At 43.9% G+C, this 15,974-nt stretch overlaps 1 protein-coding gene across 1 annotated transcript in view; it reads left to right on the top strand.

Moving 5' to 3' along the window:
* The window catches only part of LOC108698836 (vacuolar fusion protein MON1 homolog B), a 43,424-nt gene extending 27,859 nt beyond the window's left edge, over positions 1-15,565 (top strand). Inside the window, exons 8-9 of the mRNA XM_041572863.1 lie at positions 9,057-11,005; positions 14,680-15,565. The gene's annotated coding sequence lies outside the window, so the exon portion shown is untranslated. The remainder of the gene's footprint in view (positions 1-9,056; positions 11,006-14,679) is intronic.
* Positions 15,566-15,974: the final 409 nt, after the last annotated feature.

The following is a 15,974-nucleotide window of genomic DNA, read 5'->3' as shown; positions in this document are numbered from 1 at the left end:
AAAGCTGATGCACTCTCTAGGAGTTTTGAATCTACCTCCTCTGACTCGAGTGAGTGCATCCCCATCATTCCTAGGGAGTTGATTGTAGCCGCATTGGATTCTGACCTCTCCACCTTGTTGTCCCCTGTCCAATCTTCTGCTCCAGCAGATTCTCCCGCTGGGAGAATGTTTGTGCCTGAGGAGCTGAGGGAACAAGTTCTCGAAGAGGTTCATAACTCCAAAATGGCTGGGCATCCTGGCATTGCCAAAACTATTTCTTTGTTAGCCCGTCATGTGTGGTGGCCTTCTTTTAAACAGGATGCTAAGGTTTTCGTAAATTCTTGTCCAATTTGTCAAAGGTCAAAAACCTCTCGTCAATTGTCACAAGGTTTGTTAAATCCGTTACCAATCCCTGAGAGGCCATGGTCCCATCTTTCGATGGATTTCATTGTAGATCTGCCTCCCTCTCAGGATAAAAATGTAATTTGGGTGGTGGTGGATAGGTTTAGTAAAATGAGCCATTTTGTTTCCCTTCCACACCTCCCTTCTGCCAAAACCTTAGCCGATCTGTTTATCTCTCATATTTTCAGGTTACATGGGTTTCCTGTTAACATTGTGTCTGTCAGAGGTGTTCAGTTTGTCTCAAAGTTTTGGAGAGCTTTCTGCTCTTTAGTTGGTATTGATTTATCCTTCTCAACTGCTTACCATCCCCAAACCAACGGACAAACGGAAAGAGTGAATCAATCCCTGGAGCAATATCTCAGGTGTTATGTATCTGATAACCAGTCCTCTTGGGCGGAATTGTTGCCCTGGGCAGAGTTTGCCTACAATAATGCCACTCACTCCTCTTCTGGGGAGTCTCCTTTCTTTATTGTAAATGGGCTACATCCAAAAGTATTTTCTTTTTCTGGTTTAGATTCCTCTGTACCCTCTGCTAATTCCTCAGTCAATCACTTTTCTAAAGTTTGGTCCCAAGTTCATCATTCTCTTTCTGCAGCTTCCTCTGCTCAAAAGAAAGCTGCAGATAGATCTCGTAGAGGGGCTCCTCAATACAAGGTGGGAGATTCTGTTTGGCTATCTACCAAAAATATTAAGTTGAAGGTCCCCTCTCTCAAACTGGGGCCCAGGTTTATTGGTCCATACCCAATAACTGAAATAATCAATTCTTCTTCTGTTCATCTCCAATTACCTGCAGAGTTTAAAATATCTAATTCTTTTCATGTTTCTCTTCTAAAACCAGCCACTCAAGTCCGTCATATTCCTGTTCCTCCCCCAGTGTTAGTCGAAGGTCAGCCTGAATTTGAGATCCAGGAGTTCCTCGATTCTCGTCTGGTACGGGGTAAGCTCCAGTATCTTATGAAGTGGAAGGGCTATGGAAGGGCTGGGTTTCAGTCGATGATATCAAAGCTGATCAACTCAGGAAGAAATTCCATAAAAAATTTCCTGGGAAGCCTGGGGGTCCAGTGGCCCCCCCCTAGAGGGGGGAGTAATGTAATAAAATTACCTGGTGGTCTAGTGGTGCGGTGGCGTGGACGGCCGCCACGCCGCCGCGCTCCTGTTCCGGCCTCCAGCGCCGGCGCCATCTTGGTTCTCTAGGGCGCGCCTGTGCACCTCTTAAAGGTATAGGCGCGCTGGCGCGATTACGCCAGCGCGCATTGGGCACGTTTTGGCGTGAAATTTGGAGGTATTTAAGGCCCATTCTTACTCCCAGCCAGTGCCCGTGATAGAATCTTGATTCTGGTGGTTCCTGAAGCCTTGTGCTGTCTGTTCCTGTGAAACTTGTATCTGTTATTCTGGTTTTGATCCCTGCCTTTTCCTGACTATTCTGATATCCGAATCCTGACCTTTGCCTGCATCTCGACTACTCTTCTGCCTGACCCCATCTGTTTGATTACCCGGTTTGAACCTTGCCTGCCTGACGATTCTCGATATCTGCCTGCCTCGACCCTGCCTGTCTGACGATTCTCTTGCCTGCTGCATTTGTACCGTGACCTTCGGCCCAAAAGACTATCTACCTGCCGTGCCCCTCTGCTAGCCAGAACATCTCGCCTTGTACCCCTCGTTAAGTCCAGGTGGCACCCAAGTAAGCTGAGGGCTCCTCCCGAAGCCCAACGGTGGTCACACTACTGGTGAAGCCGAGCCGAGACCAGGGTACTTGGCACCTGTTCTGGTATTGGGTGCCGGCCGTGACACTAAGTTGCTGCTTGACATACTTCCCCCATTGGTACTTCAGCCTGGAATGCCCAAGAAGCACTGATTGCCCTTGTGGAATGTGCCTTCACCCCTTTGGGTAAGCATTTTACACTTTCTTCATAAGCCATTTAAATACAGCTTACAATCATCTACTTATTGTCGAGGTTGCAGCTGCTTGTCCTCTCCTACTTCCTGTAGGGATAACAAATCATTTATTCGTTTTTCTCCACGTATTCGTTGTCTTTAAACAGACCGTTAGACATCCAACAGTGTCTAGATTATGCCATTCTTTTTGCTGTTGCGAATCAGGATTCTGAAAAAAAGCTGGCAACACAATTTCTTTATTCAAATGTTGTTCTGATACCACCTTTGGTAAAAATGCTGCCACTGTTCTCATACAGACCTTATCTGCCTGTATAATTGTATCCGGTTCTTTCGCTGAAAGTCACTTTTTTTTCTGACACCGTTTCTATTGGTTCAAATGGAGTTTCGACTCAAAAAGTCCACTATCTGATTGCATCTCCCAGGGATGTGTAGGGTTGTTAAATCCTGCAAATGAGTCTCTGCCCAATTCATGATGGGATGTAATTCCCTTAACAGATTTGTACTCTGAGTTCCCCCTTCATGGGTGGACTTTCAATAAGGCTAGGGGAAGCTAAGCCTCCCCAAACCTCGCTGGCACCTAGAAAAAAGTTAAAAAAATCTCTTACTGCAATTAGCAGCACATGTTCTAGAGGCTGCTTAACCCTTTTCCTGTCAAAAAGGAGCTTGGGTTTATGTGTTTGGTTTTTGTTTTGTTTTTGTTTTGTTTTTAGCACTTGAGGTTTTTTTTTTAAAGTTTTTTTAACTGGTTTGTTTGGAGTCCTCACGAGACTGCATGTCTGGCAAACACAGGGTTAACACAGGCATAATGGTGACATTAAATGAAAAGCAGGATAATAGAGTGAGAGCAGAAGGGGACATGTGGCTACAAGAGCAGTGTGCAGAATAGATAATACATGTTTTGTTTTTTTTGTACAAGGGAAAGTATAGAGGCTTGTTTATGTATATATTGAAAAATAAACAAGTGTTTCTGTGGCAATGTTACAGTATTAGCACCCTGCCTAAATACCTGATGTGCCAGTACCCACTGAAAGTGTCAATATCCACTACCTTAAAGTCAAACCCAGACTTACAATCTGTGGCTTCTGGCAAATGCCAAAAGGGCTGCTGTAAAATGCCATAGTCTGTGACTATTTAGTGGGCTGGTGATTAGGCCTATTTTGAATCCTAGTTCATGCCTGCTGACAAATGAAACCCAGCATCCATACGTACACACTGATCCCTCCATATACTCACACAAATGATATATACCCATATCTATACTAACTATAGAGTTTAGTATTACAATAGCCTTTGATAGTCTGTCTGTCCAAGAAATCATCCCAGCCACTTTGAAAAGCATTAACAGATTATTTCCAGCTTTCAAATGGGGTTCACTGAACCCGTCTGATAATTATTATTTCCACTTTTTATTACTCATATTTTTATTCAGATCCTCTTTTATCCATTATACAGTCTCTTATTCAAATAAGTGCATGGTTGCTATGGTAATTTGGACCCTAGCAACCAGATTGCTGAAATTGCAAACTGGAGAGCTGCTGAATAAGAAACTAAATAACTCAAAAACCACAAATAATAATCAGATTATCACTCTTTACATCATACTAAAATTTAGTTTAAAGGTGAAACTTGCTAACCTACCTAAGACAACATGCTTCAATCTTCCATCGAAACCCATGAAAATAAACCAACCAATTTTTAGTCTACAGCACATTTTCAATTTATAAATTAATAAATTAAAAATTAATAAAAAAAGCCCCTTCCTTTTAAAGTAGGTCGCCTAACATGGATGAGCAGAATTAAGGGGAACATCTGTAAACTCATCCTGAGCATTTTGGGTTGGAAAAGCATTTTCACCTGCCCTTCTGCACGGTTCTCATTGAAATCAGTGGGATGTGCACAAGGTAGTTGCGAGGGTTAATTTTTTTTAGCAGCATCTAATACTATATCTGACATTAGCATTAAGGGCTCTTACACGCAGGCGTTTGTTGCTGCGCTCCCCTGCGTTCCGCTTTCTTCCGTTCAGCTGCAGGGGAGCGTAAGATTAGACGTACGCAATTATTGTGACGGGGGCTGTACTCACACAGACACATGTATGTGCCGAATGCAGGTGAAACGCAACATGCTGCGTCATACCTGCTAGTACAGCCCCATTCACAATAATTGAGTGTGTCTATTCCTGCACTCCCCTGCGTTGCACTTTCTTCCGTTCAGCCGCAGGGGAGCACACCAAAAACCAGCCGTGTGTAAGAGCCCTTAGTCAGCTAGAGAGTGGTCAATTTTAGCCTTCCCAAACACAAAATGCACCCTCCGCCTATGAACAGGCCTGTTCTTGTTAACCCGCGATCTAGTTGTTGCATCGCTCTCCACACTGCCCTGAGTTCTAGCACATTGGCTGTCAAGACTTGTTCTTCTTTTCTCCAAGTGCCTTGAAGAATGGATTGATTCACGTGGGCTCCCCAGCCCTGAGGACTGGAATCTGTCGTTAACATCGTCCAACGTGTTTGATTGAGAGATACCCCTCTGTCCAAATTCAATTCTTGTTTTACTTCTTGTGTCAAGATTATTTTCTATTCCCAATCTGCCTCTGGTCTCTCCCACTGTCGTAGGAAGCACTGTTGCAATGGTCTTATGTGCCATCTTGCCCATCTCTCTGGCCGTTCTTGTAGATTTCTTCAGTAATTGATTTAGTGTGGCTTTTATTTTCTCCTTCTTTTGTACTGGCAATGTAACCACCATTTGTTTCGTTAGAAACCTTGCTCCTAAATAAATCAGATCTTGTGTTGGAACAAATTGACTCTTCTGCTGATTTATCTCCCATCCGTGTTCGCAAAGAAACTGTATCACAAACTCTCTGTGTTTGTGTAAAACTTTCGGCTCTCTGGCCTTTAAGAGTATGTCGTCCAAATAGTGATACATTTGGATTCCTGTTTTTCTTATTTCTGCAATTAGTGTTTGCAAAACCTTCGTGAACACCCGAGGTGATGTTGCTAGACCAAATGGTAAACATGTGAACTGGTAATGCATGTCTTGTTCCATCGCAAATCTTAGAAACTTTTGATGTCTCTGAGCCACTGGTATGTGGAGATATGTGTCCTTGAGGTCTAATGACAGCATCCAGTCTCCTTGTTCTATCTGTGCAATTATAGATTGGATCGATTCCATTTTCAATCTCTCTATCTTTAAAAATGAGTTTATTGGTCTCAAATCCAACACTGGGCGTAAGTCTCCTGTCTTCTTTTTCAGTAAAAAAAGTTTTGTGTAAACACCTTTCCCTCTGTCTTCTTGTGGTACCGCAATTATGGCTGCATCCTGTAACATTTGCCGAATGTAACTTATTAGTACTTTTCATTTGTCTGTCTGACCAGGAATTCTTGATAATTGGAACAAACTGTACTTTGGATAAGTCTCAAGTTCCAAAAGATATCCTCTTCTCAACATTTGGATTACCCATTGAACTTTTACTGACTTTGTCCAGACTCCTACAAATTTTTCTAATCTTCTGGGTATTGGCCTCGACCTCAGTACCGCTTTTTGGATTAATCCTGTTTCCTTGTGTCTTGACAATTGAACTTTGACCTCCTCTCCAATAATTGTTCTTTGTTTTGTCTTGCGTCTCTAAATTGACGTCTCTCTCTGGGGAACTTCCTATCTCGAAAGGAATTTCTTTTGGTTCCTGTGTCAAAGCTTTTTACTGGTGCTCGTTCTTGTGGAAGAAAAACGCTTTTACCTCCTGTGACTACAGAAAAACTGTTATCCCCCTGACAGCTTACTGCCACTTTACCAACTACCTGAAACTCAAGCAGAGCAAATTCAATTAAGAAGTAACCAGGATCTGGAGTGGCTGGGGTGTCCTCAAACAATTAATGAAATATAAATAGGCCAAAATTGGGACTTAACCCCCAAAGACTCCTGCTGCTGGGTAATGCAATATGACAACAGATAAATCAATATAGTATGAAAAGGCAATATTTATTCACAACCATGCCATGAAAATATATATAAAATCATGTTAAAAACAAGCAGTACTGCATCTGAAAGGAGGGATCCCCCTCCCCTTTTTTGAGGTTCCTAGACTACACCACCTAATAAATGAAACCAGATGTAAGAGAAGTGAATGGTGTGGACTTGAACTTAACGCTGTGTTGGTAGCTCGCTAAAATTCATGCTACAATGTGTTAGTGAGCATAATAGCCACTTTTTTAATGAGCATAACAAAGTTAGTAAGCCAACGTGAATCCAGTTAGTCCGATGTTAGTGTGCAGGGGTTAATTCCCAAGTTGTAAATTCCTTGTGGTGCACAATAATGAATGTAGCGTGTTCCGTAAGATATATTCAGCGGCTGAGGTCAGGTTAAATGTCATCCAAAGCAATCTTACTGGTGCTGGTGTTGTCTAGTGTGCTATTTGAAGCATCATTCGTGGAGTTGAAGTGTAATGGCCCGTGATCAAACATGTGCATAAGGCAGAAACAAACTGTTCAGTCCCGTTAGATGTTGGACGGGATAGCAATCGCTATAGTGCAATTCTGCAGTTCTGCTCTCCATATTACTCAATGATGTATTGGCCACACATGCTCCCGGTGCTGGTTGGATATAAGTCAAGTAAAGATAAGGCTTATACAGACTCCAATTTGTAAAGTTCCAGCGGAATGTGTTTAACAGCACCTTATGCTTGCATTAGCCAACCTCAGGATGGTGGCCCCCTTCCTCCATACACCGCACCTTACTGCCACTTTCCTTCTTGCATATTCAAATATGTCAACCTCCCCCTTCATGAGCCCCAGTGATTTTTTTGCCCGTGCCTCCGTTCTGCCTCAACAATACCTCATTTTACCCTGAAAACAAAACCAAGATGCCAATTTCCTACACTGTTGGTAGTACAAATGCGGGCGACTATCCCCACAATTACATCACAGGTGACAGTTGGTTTCAAAATACTCAGACCTATTTTCTTGCAATGTGGCAATAGTTCAGGTGGCACAGAGGGGTATCAAGTGTTTCTCCACTGGCTGAAATACACTGATCTGGGAGTCATGAGTATACGCTAATGATTGTACATGTTGTTGCTTGCAAATATTTCTGGGGGGTAGAGAGTAAGGTAATAGGGTCCCTTTTTCACTGTTAATAAGTAGTAACATTTGATCTAAAACTTGAGCTGGAACTTCTGGTGAGACTCAGTCACTAGTCGATACCTGTGATATCTGCGTGTTTGGAGAGGTTGCCCAATGAGTGTATCTTGCCCTGGTAAACCCACCTTGAATGGGCGATATTGGGCTGATCCGATTGTGGGCCCTAGGGTCCAATGATTGGATCCCTATGTCTGAAATCAGGGCTCCAGCCTATGGAAGGATCACCCGCCCCCAGCCCCAGCGTGACCGAACCAACCGCAGAAGATCCCTTAGCTGTGTCGGAGGGTCGGATTCACTAAGGTTCTCTGGGCTGGGCGTGACCTTTGGTTGCAAATATTTGGCGTGCAGCATCTCTTCATTGATATGAACATGTTCCTATGATTTTTATAGGAATGTATAAGTATCGCTTTAAAGGTGAAACACCCCTCTAAGTTAAAATATGTACCATGTAAGCCATTAATCATAACCCCAATCATATTTACCTAAATATATATATCTGGTGTGAGCAACAGTCAAAAAGTCAAATAATCATTAATCAGTGCTTCACAGGAATAATATTTTTTGAAGAACTAGTGTGAAGAGCTTACAATCCAGTGGTGGGTCTCTCTGCTCCTCTTGCACATATTCTGCCCCGTCCTGCTGTAATTGCAGATGTTGTTATAGGAGGGAATCCAGCACTTGCAGATTGAAACATACAGAGCAGCCTCTCTGGAGGCCCCTTTAAAGCCATCCTCTCAGTGACTCTCTGCTCATGGCTCTCCATTGCCACACATTCAGCTTTTTTATGGATGACTAACATGTGGGTTCTTCTGTAAGGGAGCAATCATTTCCAGGCCAAAAATATTCCCAACTGTGCCACGTAGAGCTGGGATTTTCCTGACTGTGGTGCCACCAGGAGCAACCCAAGCTGAAGGCTGGAGAAGTCGCTTGTTTTCTTGCTGTAACATATGTGAGCAGCTCACAGACGCCATGGTTGGCAGTGTTTGCTCCTTCTTCTTTGTGTTTGGAGTGTTGGGTCGATACCATATAAATAAGGGATAGGGGTTAGTGAACGTGTCCTAGTGCGTTAGGGCTATGAGCTCTGGGGTGGGATCTTGAATCCAGCCTTGTTTGTCTGTCTTTTCTCTTATAAGTGCTGAATAGATATGATAATGATATATGTTTTGCCTCCAGCATCATTTTATTGTTTGTTTGCACCACCTAGTGGTTTAGTCAGTGGTTTATGTGCATTGCTATAAAAATGACTTTCTTTGCTTCCTGTACCTTTACCATGTGACCATGTGTAACAGCAGGAAATGATCAGTGTAGCTGCCATCTTTATACTGGTCACTGCCCAACATCATGTGCAGTAATCCTACCCCATCCAGCCTTGTGGTAGTATTCTTGTTAGGTGTTAATGATCTACAAAGCCTGCTTTATAAATCCATACCATTATTTTCTTATTTTGTCATTTTATACACGTTTTATAACTTGTTATGTTTGTGCAGCCACCTCATAGTCCTGCTGTATACCCAGGCTTCTAGGCTTTACTTGCATCCAGATGCCTCTCATCCTTTATGCATTATACGGCTATTTTCCACACTGTCTATGTACTTGTGTTATGATATATATTGTATAGTTTCACTAAACACTGTCATTTTTCTGTTCCCCAGTTTCACACCTTCCCCTTGTTATTGAAAACTAAAGCTTTCTAATCTGGTGCCAGTGGATTGAGGAAGGAAGGAGTTTAGCTGCATGTCAAGCTACACACGACCCCAGGGTAACAGGTAGTGAGGACAGAACAGTAAAACAATGGTTATCAAGCAGGTGGATCAAACTGTAGCTTTACTGCATGCACAGTGAAACAAAGTCAGAGCAAATCACACTGCACAGGCAAGATTCTAGGACAGCGATCCACATTCAGCCACTGCTACTAAGTGACAGTAGCCAAGAGAAGTCACAACAGCTACAGCAGGCTAAAGGCTAATCCACTGTCACATAATGTCACCTTCATTAACAACTAGATCCAGGGCACCCCTAGGCCGGCTGCCATTTGTCGCCCCCATCCCCTCCCCTTTATTCGCACACATTTGCATAATCAGGACAGGAGCAATGAGGATGGGTGCACAGGAAATTTTAAAAACGATTGTATCTCGGCAGATCCTGCTGCCCTATACTTGGGCCTTGGTGGCCTCTCAACAAATCCGGACCTGACTAGATGACAAATTGCTGGTTCCTCTCAGTGCTCCTTTGTTACAGAAGTGGCTAAGGCACGGGCCTTCTTTGCTGAAAAGGAGATGGAAGCAAAAATAGAGAAATGAAAGTGAAGAGCTCACGCTTAGAAGCATCTCTAAAAAATCTGGGCATAGATAGGGAAGCTGCTGAGGAGACAATCACATACCCTGACAACGCAAAACACAGCAGGGTGCCTGATCTGAAGGTTGAGCCCCAAGACCCAGTGTACGTCTGCATAAGTCTAGCAGCACTCCAAATGGTGTTTTAGCACAAGGAACAGGTCAACACGCTACCCCATAGCCAAACCAAGGATGCCATACACCTCCACACGCCAACAGCAAGTCACAACTGCACCAAAAGGGCAATGCTGAGCAAAGTGAACCTGCATACAGTCACCACACCAGCCAACTATCCAAGCCTAGGGGTATCCCCACAACTGCCCCCTCTGCTATGATAAAGAGGTATGTCACAAAGCAGCTGGAAGGAGAACCTCCAGACAGGTATGACTATGCACCACATTCTCACTAATACACTCATCTAACTACCTATCCTGGTGCCAACCAGGCCACAATGGTCTTTGCCAAGTTCCTTGTATGAAGCAAGTTAGTCACAAAAGGACTTATAAAGTTAGACCTCCTACTCAAATACCTACAAACTGAGTCTGCAGAGCATGCCAAAGGGATCAGGGTACACAACATAAATCACCAAGAGACTGGTCTCTGAATGATCTGGCACATACTTAACGACATACTTAACGACTACTATGGCTCGGGAGAGGTAGTAGCAAATACACTTTTTAAAAGAATCAGTGACATCCCTAAACTATCTAATAAAGGTTACCAAAAACTTAGGGAACTAAGGGACTTGTTAATGGAACTACAAGTAGCCAAAGCCGAAGGGGATTTACCAGGGCTTGCATTCCTTGACACAGCCAGAGGTGTTAACCCCATAGTGCAAAAATTGCCCTACAATTTACAAGAGCAGTGGATGGCACATGGGTCACAATACAAAGAGGTGCACGATGTTCCATTTTCTCCCTTCACCGTATTTGTAGACTTTGTATACCGACAAGCTAAGATGCCAGTTTTGATATCACTCTACCACGTTCTACCCTTTCAGTACCTAACGCTTGCAAAATAGCAGTAACAATTCACAAAACAAATGTTTTCTCTGCAGATTCTTCCTACAGGTCAGTTGACATCTCTCACCAGGAGACAAAGAACAAAGACCCTGGTAAGCAGTGTCCCCTACAACGGAAGCCTCACTCCCTTCTGAAATGCAGAGCCTTCAGAGAAAAGCCCATAGTGGACGCAAAGCCTTCTTAAAGGAAAGCAACATCTGCTGCAAGTGCTGCTCAACTATATCTCATCTTGCCAAGGACTGTAAGGTCAGTGTAAAATGCACAGAATGTGACAGCACACATGACAACACAGCTTTACACCTTGGGCCAGCCCTATGGACTGTATCTTACACCAAGATAAAGTCCATGTGAGCTTGACAGGGAGGAAGATGACACTGCTACAACCAAACCAGAGCCCACTTCACAATGCACAAAAGTCTGCAAAGGAGCCATAGGCTCCTATGATAACGCCATTAAGCTTTATGCAATCATGGATGATCAGAACAACAGATCTGCAGCCTGTCCATCTTTCTTTGATGTATTCAATATCAAAGGCCCAAGCACCCCATACTGTGACTATCAAGTGGAGTCCATATGGACAAATATGCTTGCCCTTGCCAACTGTGATCGAATGCAATCGTGTTCCTGATAATAGATCTGAAATTCTTACACCAGATCTGGCTATGCACCATGTGCATTTAAAACATACAATGCACTTAATCCCTGAACTCAACCCCAAGGCCCAGATTATGCTTCTTCTTGGAAGAGATATCCTACAGTTCAACAAAGCAAGGGACCAGATAAATAGGCCTCACAATGCACCTTATGCACAGAAGCTAGACCTCAGATGGATCATCACAGGTTATGTTTGCCTAGGACAGGGCTGTCCAACTGGCGACCCCCCCCCCTTTGTGTGGCTCCCCCACCTACCTGCTGTGTCTGCTTACCATGTGTAAGATTTAAATGGTTTCACTACAGAGATGAACTGGCCCCTGTATTGTTTAAACATACCTTGTATTGTTCACACCTGTGATCCCCCTGCATTGTTCACACTTGTGACACCTCTATTGTTCACTCCCCTAAAATCCTGTACTGTTCTACCTGAGACCCAGATTGAAACTGCCACATTGTTCACCTGTTCACACTTTATACAAAATGCTAATGGGGCCCCAGCACTGTGTCACTGTATGTAGTACATATTAGACTGCTCCTGGCAGTTTTCATTGTCTCTTGCTCTGTTCTGCCTTCCCTATGTTCCCTGTGTGTGATATGCTCTGTCTGTCTGTGTGTCTGTGACATGCTCTGTCTGTGTGTGTGTGTGACATGCTCTGTCTGTGTGTGTGTGACATGCTCTGTCTGTGTGTGTGTGACATGCTCTGTCTGTGTGTGTGTGACATGCTCTGTCTGTGTGTGTGTGTGACATGCTCTGTCTGTGTGTGTGTGACATGCTTTGTCTGTGTGTGTGTGACATGCTCTGTCTGTGTGTGTGTGACATGCTCTGTCTGTCTGTGTGTGTGTGACATGCTCTGTGTGTGTGTGTGTGTGTGTGTGACATGCTCTGTGTGTGTGTGTGTGTGACATGCTCTGTGTGTGTGACATGCTCTGTCTGTGTGTGTGACATGCTCTGTGTGTGTGTGTGTGACATGCTCTGTGTGTGTGTGTGTGTGACATGCTCTGTGTGTGTGTGTGTGTGTGTGACATGCTCTGTGTGTGTGTGTGTGTGTGTGTGACATGCTCTGTGTGTGTGTGTGTGACATGCTCTGTGTGTGTGTGTGACATGCTCTGTCTGTGTGTGTGTGACATGCTCTGTCTGTGTGTGTGTGACATGCTCTGTGTGTGTGTGACATGCTCTGTCTGTCTGTGTGTCTGTGTGTGTGTGACATGCTCTGTCTGTGTGTCTGTGACATGCTCTGTCTGTGTGTGTGTGACATGCTCTGTCTGTCTGTGTGTGTGTAACATGCTCTGTGTGTGTGTGACATGCTCTGTGTGTGTGTGTGTGTGTGTGTGACATGCTCTGTGTGTGTGTGACATGCTCTGTGTGTGTGTGTGTGTGACATGCTCTGTCTGTGTGTGTGTGTGTGTGTGTGACATGCTCTGTGTGTGTGTGACATGCTCTGTCTGTGTGTGTGACATGCTCTGTGTGTGTGTGTGTGTGTGTGACATGCTCTGTGTGTGTGTGACATGCTCTGTGTGTGTGTGTGACATGCTCTGTGTGTGTGTGTGATATGCTCTGTGTGTGTGTGTGTGTGTGTGACATGCTCTGTGTGTGTGTGACATGCTCTGTGTGTGTGTGTGACATGCTCTGTGTGTGTGTGTGACATGCTCTGTGTGTGTGTGTGTGTGACATGCTCTGTCTGTGTGTGTGTGTGTGTGTGTGTGACATGCTCTGTGTGTGTGTGACATGCTCTGTCTGTGTGTGTGACATGCTCTGTGTGTGTGTGTGTGTGTGTGACATGCTCTGTGTGTGTGTGACATGCTCTGTGTGTGTGTGTGATATGCTCTGTGTGTGTGTGTGTGTGTGTCTGTGACATGCTCTGTCTGTGGAACATTAGCCTGGTATTTGTTCTGAGGGTTTGTTAGCATTTAAAATAAATTAGTGTTAGCGGCCCCTAAGGTGTTTAATTATGTGCTGGGGGTGAAGGGGTATATGGATTTAAGGGTATGTCTTAAAATGACATGGGTGTGGTTTAAAAAGAGAGGGGGTGATCAACACTGGCTTCCATTATTGGCCCTCCACTACTTGCATGTGTAACAGCAGGAAATGATCAGTGTAGCTGCCATCTTTATACTGGTCACTGCCCAACATCATGTGCAGTAATCCTACCCCATCCAGCCTTGTGGTAGTATTCTTGTTAGGTGTTAATGATCTACAAAGCCTGCTTTATAAATCCATACCATTATTTTCTTGTTTTGTCATTTTATACACGTTTTATAAGCTGTTATGTTTGTGCAGCCACCTCATAGTCCTGCTGTATACCCAGGCTTCTAGGCTTTACTTGCATCCAGATGCCTCTCATCCTTTATGCATTATACGGCTATTTTCCACACTGTCTATGTACTTGTGTTATGATATAAATCATTTTCTGTTCCCCAGTTTCACACCTTCCCCTTGTTAATAAAATCAGAATCTTTCCAATCTGGTGTCAGTGGATTAATAAAGGAAGAAGTTTAGCTGCATGTCAAGCTACACACCAGGGTAACACGTAGTGGGGAAAGAACAATAAATATATAAGTATATAAGTATATGTATGTATGTATGTATATATAAAGTGTTGAATAAACATGATTGATTATAAATATACGAAAGACAAGTGCTGACTACAGGGCGGCAAGGTGGCTCAATGCGTAGCAGTACCTGTGAGCTTGACTTCAAATCCCATGGCTTGGATCGCTTGGGACTTGGGTTCGAATCCAGTTGCAGCAGCGATTGAGAAATGTCTTTTCCCTTTAAAGTGCTAAACAAACAACATAATCCATGATAAATTTACCAAAAACAATGTAGGACCCTGTGCGGACAGGTGGCTCATGGAGTAGCACTGCTGGGTAGCAGAACCTGTCGGCCTGAGTTCAAATCCCATCTGAGACTGTGCGGATCACAGGCAGGTGAGAGCGGGAGTTCAAATCCCATCTGTGACTGTGCGGATTGCAGGCAGGTGGGAGAGGGCGTGAGTTCAAATCCCACCTGTGACTGTGCGGATCGCAGGCAGGTGGGAGCGAGAGTTCAAATCCTGACTGTGAGGATCACAGGCAGGTGAGAGAAGGCAAGAGATTCCAATGTGTGACTGTGCGGAAGGCAGGATAGAGCGAGGGTGTGAGGAACACAGGTGGGAGAGAGGGTGAGGAGTGCAAGAGGTGAAAAATGTGGTTTTTATTGTATTTTTTTCAAATAAATTTGAAATTAAAAGATCTTCTCACGCCATCTTGGAACCTGGCTTTTCTAGACTCAGCATTTCAGAACCTGGACTGTCTGTACTCTACCATCTTGGAACCTCGGCCTGCTGTACCCGCCCAGTTTGGAACCTCGACTTTCTGTACCCGCCCAGCTTGCAACCTCGACCTTCTGTACACGCCCAGCTTGGAACCTCAACCTTCTGTACACGCCCAGCTTGGAACCTCGACCTTCTGTACACGCCCAGCTTGGAACCTCGACCTTCTGTACACGCCCAGCTTGCAACCTCAACCTTCTGTACACGCCCAGCTTGGAACCTCAACCTTCTGTACACGCCCAAGCTTGGAACCTCAACCTTCTGTACACGCCCAGCTTGGAACCTCAACCTTCTGTACACGCCCAGCTTGGAACCTCGACTTTCTGTACACGCCCAGCTTGGAACCTCGACTTTCTGTACACGCCCAGCTTGGAACCTCAACTTTCTGTACACGCCCAGCTTGGAACCTTGTCCTTCTGTACACGCCCACCTTTGAACTTCTGTACTCAGCCATCTTGGAACCTGGACATTCTATACTCGGCCATTTTTGAACCTGGAATTCTGACATTTTGAGTAACTTATGTTAAGGACATCTGGAGGAATTGAACCTGGAATTCTTTGTATGTTAAGCAGCGCACTAAGCCACCGAGCCATCACAGCGCTGGATGCAAAGTCTCCATTCTTTGTAAAGGTATAGTTAAAACAAGTTAAGACAGCACTTTAAAGTAATTATTTGTTAAAGCTCCTTGGCCGGAATTGAACTCAGAACCTCTACGATGGAAGACGCACCTCTAGCGCCTGTGCTATTGCAGCAATTGATAGAAACTCTTGCTTCTTTGTAAATATATTGTTAAAAGACGTTAAGACAGTACTATAAATGTATCATTTACCCAACTTTCAATTCTGTGTAAATATTTAGATAAGACAATACTCTTCTTTGGCCGGAATCGAACTCAAAACTTTCACGCACCAAACGAAACACTTAGCGACTGCGCTATCGCAGATATTGGTAGAAAATTGCAAATTCTTTGTAAATATATAGTTAAACACCTGAAGACAGAACTATAAATGTATCATTTACCCAACTTTCAGTTCTGTGTAAATATTTAGATAAGACAATACTCTTCTTTGGCGGGAATCGAACTCAAAACTTTCACGCACCAAACGAAACACTTAGCGACTGCGCTATCGCAGCTATTGGTAGAAATTGCAAATTCTTTGTAAATATATAGTTAAACAAATTAAGACAGTACTATAAATGTATCATTTACCCAACTTTCAATTCTGTGTAAATATTTAGATAAGACAAT

The sequence above is a fragment of the Xenopus laevis genome, chromosome 8L, assembly GCF_017654675.1.
Source record: "Xenopus laevis strain J_2021 chromosome 8L, Xenopus_laevis_v10.1, whole genome shotgun sequence".
In the NCBI taxonomy this organism is placed as follows: Eukaryota; Metazoa; Chordata; class Amphibia; order Anura; family Pipidae; genus Xenopus; species Xenopus laevis.
The sequence above is the reverse complement of the archived record's forward strand: the minus strand, read 5'-3'. Positions and strand labels throughout refer to the sequence as shown.